Source organism: Plectropomus leopardus, chromosome 1, assembly GCF_026936395.1.
Source record: "Plectropomus leopardus strain MGB_pleo_1.0 chromosome 1, ASM2693639v1, whole genome shotgun sequence".
Classification (NCBI taxonomy): domain Eukaryota; kingdom Metazoa; phylum Chordata; class Actinopteri; order Perciformes; family Serranidae; genus Plectropomus; species Plectropomus leopardus.
This window is the reverse complement of record NC_142176.1, coordinates 4,143,272-4,155,340: the sequence shown is the minus strand read 5'-3', so window position 1 is coordinate 4,155,340 and position 12,069 is coordinate 4,143,272. Positions and strand designations below refer to the sequence as shown.

The 12,069-nt window shown below is 38.5% G+C and overlaps 1 protein-coding gene across 1 annotated transcript in view; it reads right to left on the bottom strand.

Moving 5' to 3' along the window:
• dok4 (docking protein 4) overlaps positions 1–12,069 on the bottom strand; it is a 78,844-nt gene that overhangs the window by 51,283 nt on the left and 15,492 nt on the right. Inside the window, exon 2 of the mRNA XM_088084632.1 lies at positions 3,552–3,652. The gene's annotated coding sequence lies outside the window, so the exon portion shown is untranslated. The remainder of the gene's footprint in view (positions 1–3,551; positions 3,653–12,069) is intronic.

The window sequence follows — 12,069 nt, the reverse complement described above, 5'->3', positions numbered from 1 at the left end:
TCTCTCTCCAGCCTCGCTCCTGCAGAGAAGTGACTCATGAAATCAGTCAGGCAATCAGCCCCTATTCCTCCACGCCCGTCTCCTCTCTTCTTTCCTCACTGTTTTCTTCCCTTTTACCTACACATTCCTTTTTCTTTCTTTTATTCATCTCTTACTCCTTCATTCCTTTTGAGAAAAGGTGTCTACCTCGTATCGGTGAGCCCATGGATACATTCTGACATGCACAGGAGCCGCTTTTATCCTCAAATGTTAACCTGCTGTTTTGTTTACTTCGTGGTTTTCATTCACAAATTCTACACTAAAGGTCAAATCCTTTTTGGTCACACAGACTTTGAAGCCTCTGGAACCCAAATGACCAAAAACATTCTTAATATATAATTTAGGAGCTATATGTATAATGAAAAGCATAAAAATGACATCAAATTTGAAATATTGTCATTATTGTATTTTCACAGTTTCCTGAAGCTGGGTCGATTGGGGCGTGGTTATCCCCAATCCATATCATGTAATGTGGATAAAACCAATCAAAAATTCAAAGTCAGCTGCCAGTTGATGCTTATTTAACATGACAAATTAAATTAACTGATGCTGGTTATTTATACCATTGTGGCGTATTTATTATGAATGCAGTCTATCTGATGCTCATTTTGTTTTTGTTTTTTTGACATTTCATTATTACCAAAAATGCAACTGTGGTCAGTATCTCACAAACACTATATTCATTCATATCTTAAGAAACGTCAAATAATACTCAGTCAAAAAATAAGCCTGAAAAGTTGGAGATCATAATGAAAGTGCAGAAAGTTGTTGCATAGAAATGATACACTGTCTCAACCGGTTGCACTGGTGTGAACTGGCTGGTTTTTACAACGTTGCAGACGGGCACATTGCAAGTTTCAACTCATTTTGTCACGAGTCTTCAGTCTGAACCGGGCTCATGATCCTAACAACGACCAAATCTGAGTATTGGATGCCGGTGCTCAATGAAACTATAGACATCTTCTTTTTTACGAAGCAGTTTTCTGCAGACTGTCTGCACTTATATTTCACGGCTATCTGACCAATACTTTTTGTTACTTATTATGTACAAGTGGAAATTTTGACCTAATGGCTGTGGTGAAGGTCAGAATGTGACCAAAAACAATCTATTAATACTCTAGAGAGCATGAATATTCATAATAAAGCTCACAAAAGTTATTTACTTTCAATGCCTTGTGTAGAAAAGTTTCACTCGACTCGGCTGCTTGTTTTCCAGCTCTGGTGCCCTCGACACCTCCTGTACATACTAAACTGCAGCTTGTGTGTGGAAGTACACACAAGATACCACTTGGGAACTCTGGGGCTCGCCAGATTCATGTACAAGAGTCAGAGAGTTCACTGAGTGCTTGTTAACCTGTGGACTCTTCTCCTGCTGCCAGAGTGGACGCCCTCCACTCAGCCCTCACACATCTTGAAAATAACAACACCTACATCTGAACGCTGTCTGCCGATATCAGCTCAAAATTCAATACAATCGCCCTCATGAAACTGACGGCAAACTCTGGGCTTGACTTCTACACGCTGCGTCTGGTTACTGGACTGGAGGTCACACCTCCTTCACTCCAGTACTGAACATGAGGAGCCCCCCAGGGCTGTGTGCTCGGCCCCCTCCTGTTCATGCTCAACACCCACAACTTGAACCTCAGACATGGGGCAGGTTTCCATTACAGATTTGCGCAAAATTTGAGCAATATTTTCGAAATGTCGATAATACACAATTGCGAGATGACTGTGTTTCTACTAAGTGATGTTATGCGACTTCTCCTCTGGCGATAACATTCCAGTAACCATGGCGATGGATGTCCAGAAACATTAGCAGGTTTATTTGTATTGCAGCCACTGCACTAACCGCCATTATTTACAATCCAAGGCCACATAGGTGTTTTATGTGAGCAATAATGGAAAAGCCACCCACTTACATGGGAGCAGCCATGTATGAGGGATTTTTGAGAGGTGACATTCTACGATTTCACAGAGCAAATGTGGATCCAAAACTTCCGGATGATCCGCTCAAGTTTTGAAGAGTTATGTGATGCAATAACAGCTCTTAGGGCCTGCTGCATCATGCCCGAGGGAGCCCGCTCCTACCAACAGGTGCATCATGTCATACTTTTATCTGTGAAAAATATACATTGTAAACTTGTCTGCGATGCTAAACATGTATGACAACTTATATTTACTTATATATTTTATTTCGTTGACCAATGTTTTCCATACATTGGTATTAGAAATTCTATTTTCCCTTCTGTGTCATTTTCAGTTGTATGTTAACTTTGAAAACCCCAATAAAAAGATTTGGAAAAAAAATAAACAAAAAACAAAAGAAAGAAAGACAATGTGAGAAAACAAAGACAGATGGGGAGAGAAAAGACAAAAGCCCAAACAGACGAAGAGAGGACAAGAGCCAGTGAAAAATCAAAGTGACTCAGATGATTCTTTGATCGGCTGATTGAATTTCCTTGTTCCAACAATAATGAAACTGTGGCCACTGCCAATCCTTTTGGCATTTTACAGCGTGGCTGTGGGTGTCTGTGCATGATTGATAGCAGGCTTTACTGTATGAGGAATTGAGCTTTACTAACCCAGTTTCACCCTGTAACACCTTCCAACAAACACTGCCTCTCTCTGTCTCACACTCTCTCTCTCACTCTCTCACACACACACACACACACACACACACACACACACACACACACACACACACACACACACACACACACGACCTTCTACCCTTTCCTCCTCCATTTCTGCTCCTCTCATCCTGGTAATCCTTCTATCACATTGTCTGTGACCTCAGCCCATATTCTTATCCTATTACTGTGACACACAACTGCATATATTCTCCATAATGGCACACACACACACACACACACACACACACACACACACACACACACACACACGCACACACACATGATAATAATAGTAATATTCAGGCAGATGAAAAATATAAATGTCAAGAATGACTGGTGAGAGATATGGCAAAAAATAAATAAATTCCTCAATATCACATTGAATAACATCACTTTGTGTGACCTCAAAGATTTGATGCAAACACAGCTTCAATATAAACTCATATTATGCAGACTCGGTTTTAGGATTTTAAGTACGAGCAGATCTATTTTTCCTCCTACGCTGTACTGAGCGCATCCTGACCTGAGACAGACGCCACATCCACAGCAGTCACGCTTTTCTCGCTCGTTGTAGTTCGCGACAGCTAACAGTTCTCCTCGTAGCAAAATGTATAATGTATTGTATTTACAATGTTAATAAGATACATAACTAAACAAATTTATACTTGGTGTCTATGTATTGATACAATATTGCCAAACAATACGTAATATATACTGTTATATGCTTATTAAATAGAAAAAAAATAGACACACCCATACAAAGTAAAATCCATTCTCTGCCAAAGCTTTCTACTAATGAATCAAAAAAATGTCATCAAAATAATTAAAAAAAATTTTTTTTGAAAGCATCTGACAGTGTTCCCGTGTGAAATGACTCACCTACAAACACTATTGCACGTGTTGAGTGGTGAGAGGCCGGTGAGGGATCATATCCGTTGCTGGGAGACTCTGAATCAGAAACAATCTGAACTTCAGGAGCCCTAAAAAATATAAGAAACTTAAATCAGAACAAATATTTTCAGCACAATATTTCCTGGCAGAATATAGTCACTTGCTTGCATTCGCTCATTTATCTGTGCCCAAAAATGGTGAATTGTTGTTTATTTACTTCATTTTAGATTTCAGATTTAACAAATAAGATGTAATGTGTCAGTGACTGAGCTTAAGGCTGCAAGGATATGACATTTTCATGATATGATAAATTCCTCAGAATATTTGGCAGTTTTACGATATTACAGAATTATTATCATTAATTACAATGACTACATGAATAAAAACTCAGTTTTCTTTGGTTAAACAAACATTTTACTACTACAACTGAAACTTAAAACCATTTTTAAAAATTAAAGCATGTGTAAATAAACTCTCTTTCGAATATAAAAAGTGAGATTCTCCGTCCAGCTGCATTTTTTTCCAATACCATATATAAATACAATTATTACTTATGATAACCATTAATTCTCATACCATGAAATACCTTGAAACCGGTTTACCGCTGCAACCCAGCTGAGCTAAAGAGCTGCTGGCTGTAGCTTCTTATTTAACTCCAAGAAAATGAAGTGATATTGATCTTCTCATCTAACTCTCGGAGAGCATTTAAGCATTTTTCTCAACATGACACTATTTCTAAAGCAGGCATATATTTTAGAAAATGTGCTTGGTCCTTTCAGAGAGAAAAACTATTTTAATAACAGGATGTGAGACTGAATGACATGTGAAAATAAATATTTCTGCAGTGATGGCCGCTGACACTGACAGAGAACCTGGATAAAAAAAGGAAGTAAACAATGACGGAACAAGCACGAAAACCAAAAGTGGAAGAGTTTGGGATGAAACAGAGCATTTCAGACGCTCATCTCCTCCCCTTTCTCTCTCTCTCTCTCACACACACACACACACACACACACACACACACACACACACACACACACACACCCTCATGCCTCTCCCCAGTCTGCCCCAAGGCGAACACTTGGGAAAGCGTCAGTCTGTCTGCTCATAACTATCTGTCACAGATAACGGTGGGGATAAACACACACACACACACACACACAAACTTGCACTCCCACGCTCACCCACAAACACGTCCCTGGACAGCTGGGCCACAGACAGACAAGACACTCCGTCTCCAGCCTCGTATCAGATGATTGTATGCATACACTACAAACACACACTCGCAGCCACAAGCACTCACGGTTATCTCACACATCACAAAGCAGCTCTCTTCTGACTGACAGAGCCGACGCGGTTTGTTTTGGGTCTGTGAAATATTTGGATACATTTGTGTTAAAATTGAAAATAGCAAAACTTTTATTTACGACAGTCATGTGAAAGGAGCGTGGAGACGACTGACGCCATGACTAAAAAACAAACTGTGAACATGAGGTAAAACATGAGGTAAGTCACCGCGTTAAAAACGGGATGTGTGTGTGTTTTATCACTGAGTGAGACTACACAAAGGCCTATTTTCCTGCAGCACCCTGACTGCGACAGCAAAGTGCCAATTATGTTCACCTCACAGCTTGTCATGACTTCGCCTGCTCTGAACAGGCAGGGCAGCCGACCAGAGAGGCGTGTCAGTACTAATTGGATGCTGCTGTGTAATGCGGGTTTAAAACATTAAGCATCTGCCTCCACAAAAGCCTCATATGCAGCTGCTGCATTGATGTGCTTCTGACACACACGGATATCCCGAAAATCCCATAAATCTTTGCTCTACTGTACTCTATGTATTATATACCTCTGCGTGACTAAGTACATTCAATCCACCTGTTTTTATCCATCGAAAAATGAAGCCAACAGAATAGTACCCAGAACTGCAGTTCCTCTAATGCGAGTCGATCCTCATTGTCAGGGCTGACAGATTACTGGCCTGGCCGATTATCGGGGCCGATATTTGACATTTTGTCAATGATCTGTATCTATGTTTTATTTTAATGATTGCAGATGAAATGACTTCATTAAAAAGTACAAAGAAAGCGTCAGCATGGGAGGAACTTTTACTTTGTAAAACCTCAGGGAGTTATTTATTCGTTTTTTATTAAAATTTTCACTTGACTTAATAAAAAAAGTTGCTGGGAACTTGCTGTATTTGATGCTGAAAGTCTCAGTTTTGATTAAACTTTTGCCAAAGGCATCCAAACAAAGTTTTGTGTTGGAGTTTGTTATATTCCAAATTCTTAATATTGATAGAAAGATTGTCTTTTTCATTGTAAATGAATATGAGTTCAAAATATTGGTTTCTCAGTCTCATCGGTATAAGTCCTGAAAAACCCTCGGTTTAAAAATGCACAACTTCAGCAACATTCATGACAACTATACAGAGCGTGGATTTTTATATAAATCAAATACTTTTTATTAAGGCTTAAGTTTATGCATAATTAAAGGAGGGGCTGCTTGAGTGACAGGCTGTCTGCGAGGTGTCGCTACAGTCTGAGATGGATCCACCTCTCACGCCTCCATTACTCTACCCTCTCCTCAAAATATGGCTCCAAAAAAAAACCAATATGGTGACAGACAAAATGCCGAACTTGAGGATTCAAAACAGTTATATTTGATTCACTCACCAGGAAAAAAAAATGGACAACTAGAATCCATTGAATGGCTGATGGATTTTGGGATCCACCAGCCACAGTGGCAAGTGGACATAAACAAAACATGATTAGAAGTTCTTGTTATGTTTTTCCACTCATGTATTCTAGTTTTTCCTTTAACATGTTGCCCATGTGTATACTCTGTAAATGTTTTGTAAGATTTCTCTACCTTGTTTTATGTCTAACTGATGAACACCATGAGCATTCATGTTTCCAACAGTCCATTAAAAGACATTATGCACCTGAACAAAAGCAGCAGCTTTTTTCCTTTCTGAGCATGTAGAGACATGACGGGAAATGAGCTGTTTGTTTCTTTGTTATTAGAATGATAAATGCGGTTTATAAAATGAGCAGGATAACCAGATTAAGTGTATTACACCTATGAGCAGGGTTATTTTCTAATGCGATCAGGTAAACATTGTAAGCTGTAAACAGCCGCTATCTAATGGCAACATTATCAATCACTGGGGTTAAACTGCTGCAGGCAAGCAGCAAAATTTTAACCAAAACGTGGAGCAAATTTGATGTAATTGCACATGCAGTTATTGTGTTCATCCATTTTCCGTGTCCACTTTTGGTATTTCTGTCTCTCATCTGCAGAGAGACTTACAGTGAGTGCAGCAGCAGCAGCAGACTCAGCTGTTCGGCTCCCATCGGCCAACCTCACGTTCATTTGCAGCAAATTGTTTTGGAGACCTGAACCTTGTTTACAAGTGTGACAGTTTAACCTTCACGCTGACCAGTTTTAGTGAGCAACAAATCCACCACTGACATGAATTCACACCGTCACACCGTTGTACCACATTACTGGACCTGCAAGTTGGCCTTGTCAACTAACAAGTCCTTGAAATCACACATATGCAGGTACACGCAAACACAGTAGGATGCACACACGAATAAAAACTATACATGTTAAACCTGATTTGTATGCCTCCATCCACAAGTCAAGTTGCAGTTACAGTTTACATCCATGCCAGTGAAAACAAACAGATTCACATTGGTAACCACAGCGCAGGTCAGCATATTGGTGTGCATTACGCATAAATATAGGTGTGGTTTCATCTTTTTAAACGTTTGACCTGACGAAGATCCAAGCAGGATCGCTGTCTTCAAAAAACTCGTGTGGCATGACGTAAGTGTGCAGGCCTTTTTACACAAGTGAGTAAGACACACGAGAAACAGGACAAAAAACAAAAGTCACAGAGAAGAAATCTCACATTACAGGTTCAATGGAGCTTTTAATAAAAAAAAAAAACACAGATCTGTGCATGTTGATTCTTCCCACAGGCAGTTCAAAACCAGTATGTCTCATCACTGAATTAATTAACTGGAGCATTTTAACTACAGGATACATTGATTTGATTGATTTATTTTAATGTGAAATGTAAAAACACCCACAAGGTTGCTCTGCTGCGTCGCATTGCCTCTGGTACAATGATTATTTATTTGAATTGTTTCTAAATAGAAAATGCTTGTTCTTTGTACAGTGCTATGTAGTTTTTAAATGTTGGGAGGCCGCAGAGAGAAAGAAAAAATACATGTTGTGGAGGATATTTTAAGAATTCATTAAATCTATTAAGTCTAAGTGACTTTACAAGAGACAATCTGTCTAACTGTTGTAATATCAAACAGTTTTTGTCATTTTTCTTTATTTTAAGATAATTTTTTGCCTTTTTTTGAGAGGTCACAGTCAAGAGGCAGACAGGAAATGTGGGGAGACAGAGAGGGAAATGATGCGCCATCAAAGTCCCAAAACTAGAATCAAACCTGAGGCCTTGCATTATATCGTCAGTGAATGTTTGTGTATCATATTATTACAAGTCTAACAGTATCTGTATTGTTTTTGTATTGAATCATGGACCACAAATAGAAAGACACATCCCTTTACTCAACTTATGGTACGTGCACCAAATCTGGCTCCTGATACGTTTCCAGGTGCCCCCCCAACCATTTTCTAATTTACAATCAAAATAAAATGACTCACATTGGGAACTGTTTTTATACTTCTTATAAGGTGAAACCTGAGTAATGTCCTAAAATCCTAAAAATGTCCTTAAATTCTAGAAATGTCATAAAATCCCATGGAACATACTTAAATCCAAGGAATGTCCAAAAATCTCAGAAATGTCCTAAAATCCTAGAAGCGTCCTGAAATCCTTGGAACATGTATGGGGCTGATGCGATTGGCCCCTGGTTTCCTGTCATTTTTATAAAAGCAAAGACAGTTCAGTATCTGTGACATATCCTGTCTTAAAAGAGGAAGATACACACGACCGTAATGAATTTAAGTGCTGCATTAAACCTGTAACGCTCATCATCACAGCCGTGTCCAAACCACAGAGAAGTCCATTAACGCAGACTCATCTCAAAGTATAAAAAAGGCATAAAGAACAAAAACTGCTTCACAGAAGTGAAAATCTAATTGGAAAACACTTTGAAAAGTATTCAAGGGAAGACAAAACTTACATAAAACAGACCAATTCCCAGCTAATTACTGAGAATTAGTACTCTATAAACTGCACCCAAACAGCTTCATCCCTCAGCAGTGAAGCTGGACACAGACAGACTTTACAGAGGGTAAATTGGCAGACTATTTCATCTGTCTGCACACACACACACACACACACACACACACACACACACACACACACACACACACACACACAAACACATGCATACTACACATGCACGGCACAGTGTGAAGCACTAAATCCTTGGCAATTGCTTCTATCTGGTGAGGGCTTTCAGAGTTCAAGGCTGGAGAGGGACATGTCTTTATCCAGACTGGATGAAGGAAGGGACGGACTAAAGCCCATTTTACACAGTCTGTTCAAAGCGGGAATATCCCGCCTTAATGTTCTGTATAAAAGGTACAATAGCAGAATAAAGAGCCAGTATAATGTCTTACCTTTAGGCTTTTAGCAGGGGGTCATAATGGCATCAAACTTTGAAAAGCAGAGCCTACAAAGTGTTTCGACAAACTAAGCAAGAAGAGTTTCTTTCAGAGGCAATATGACTATGAATGACTATGAATCCGATCCTTGTATTTACCTGAATAATACAGCTGCACAACACACAGTTTAAGCGCTTTGAAGTTATTAAAATCAATCCAGTGCATTTGCTTGACAGTTCAATAGCTCTGCAATGCAAGAAAAAATGTCTGCATCCCAACAGTTCCTTGAGGGATTTTATTCTATTTTTACAAAAATAAATAAAGTAAAAAGATCTTAATTGGCTCTTATCATAATTCCACTCAATCTATTTTTTTTCAACAAAGAAAGCAACTGTAACTGCAAGTAAACACTTAAAATGTGACTTATAAAACTGTTTTTAAATCCACTTAGTGAAGCATTGTATAACAAAGTACAGAACACTATAAATAAGTAATAAAATCACAATTCCACTTCAAAGTGGCTGAACTTTAATAGTCCCTGTCAACATATAAAAATCTGTTTAAATTGTGCTTATGGCAGCATCATAGTTAAACTAGTTCTCTAAAAATTAACAACAAAAATTTCAATTGAACTTAAATTGATGTAGCAGCTTAAACGAAACAAAAAACAGGCTTTGTGTCGCTTATCTGTATCGCCATTTTATTTTAATGATCACCAGTAAAATGTATTAATTAAAAAGTGCACAGAAAGGGTCAGCATGGGAGTAACGTTTACTTTGTAAAATCTCAGGGAGCTAATTTTATTTTGATTTAACTTGACTTTATAAAAAAAGTTGCTGGGAACTTGCTGTATATGATGTGGAACATTTCAGTTTTGATTTAACACTTGTTAAAGGCATTTAATGCATTTAAACAAAGTTTTGTGTTGGAGTTTATTAGATTCCAAATTCTAAATACTGATCGAAAGATTTTCATTTTTATTGTAAATTCATATCGGTTCCTAATTAACTACTAATAATCTGTATCGGCCCCGAAAAACCAATATCAGTTAAAACAAAGGATCTGGCAGGGCGTGTGCCTAAAATAAGCCATCCCGATCACTTAAAAAAATGCCTTGATCAGGCACGTCCTTCCGATTTGATTGGGACTTCCTGTTTTCCGTGATGCCGGCATGCTGTCTAAAATCACACACTGGAGAGGTGTGACGCTGTCATTGTTTAGCTCTGTTTAAAAATACAAAGGGGACATGAAGAGGGGACTTTATTGTGTGCAATCAATCAAAGAAGGGATCTAGGATGGAGGGATGGAAGGAAATAAGGGAAAGGGCACCGGTCAATGAACACCATCTGCCAGCGCTGGGACGGACCACTGAGCTGTCTGCAGATATTACAGAGACTGGCGCCTGTCAAGTGTGTGTATGTGTGTGTGTGTTGTCAAAGACGGAGACAAACACACAAACACAGGTGGATAGGATGACATAATAGCCTCTGAGAGAGGTTTCATTTACACGAACCTTACAGGCAAAAGTGTCAAACAGGAAGCAGCCTCATAGATAAATCTACCGAATCCCAACTGCGTGCAGGAGATCAAAGAAAAGGACAAAGACTCGTCTTCTGTCTCTTTCTATCCACATCAGTCTGTCTCCCTCCTTCTCTATCACTCACACACTCACACTCACATTCACACACACACACACACACATTCAGCAGTAATCTCACTGATACCAGCAGCATAACTCCAGTGCTCTCGGTTGTTAAGCTGCAGGCATTTGGGCAGCAGTTATGAGTCAGCGTTATCGAGGACATGGATTGACATTTTGGTCCAAAAAATAAATAAATAAATAAAAATCAAAGGTTGCCTGTTGTAATTGCTGGCAAAGTTGGACAGCGACACAGTCTCAAAATGCTGCCCTGTCTCCGGGCCGCCTTTCTTTCCATTACTTTTTACCATTTTCATCGAATACAAAAACATTTTAATTATTAACGACGTCCGCATTGATTTTTACATGAAGCCAATTGTCACGCTCTCCCTCTGTCTCTGTTTAAATTCAGATCATTCGATGCTTTATTGGCATGGGACACAGACTTCATGAATTTCCAAACAAGGAGGTGACAAAATGAATAATAGTGAGTAACAATTTAATTAGAGGGGATTAACTATCTTCAATAAATTTGTGTTGTTAAACTCTGTGAGTCATTGTGCTTCAGATAGGGACTGAAATGTTTTTCTCCACTCAGAATTTGAAAATGTTCTTTAATTATGGCCTCGGCCTTCTCCAGGAATTTATTGGATAATTCAACAACACTATATGTTTAATCAATTTCAATTATTTCTTCATTGGTTCTGAAGAAAACATGTTTTTTTGCCACTTTGGTTTGCAATATAAAGCCAAACTGTCAGTAAACCTAATACAGAGAGCTACTGATGGTTTTTTTCAACTATTGGGACTATTATTTTAATAATCTATCAATCATTCCTTCAGATTAAGAATAAAATCTATGTCCTGTTTGACTGATGCATAATCTGCCCCTCAGAACTTGATTTATAAGTATGCTGGTGTCACTTTATCCAATTTACTCCTTTAAATAACAATGTTAACAACACACAATTTTCTCTTTTATTTATGCACTTTATTTACTTAGTTTTTTGTTGCTTTTTGGTTTGGGTTTACTTGTTTTTTCCCTTGTGTTCTTCTCTTTTACAACTTGCATTATGGTTTTCTAGTTTCAGTGAAATAAAAATAAGGTGACGTGCAAGCATATGTTAATAAACTTTCACCTGCTTTCACAAATAAAATTTGTTATAAAAACAATACACCTCGTACACTTTGGGATGCCCGCATCTTTGACTTGTTTAACAGTTCAGATAGGTATAAATCAGAAGTTGAAGCTCTTGTAATTTGATAATTTTC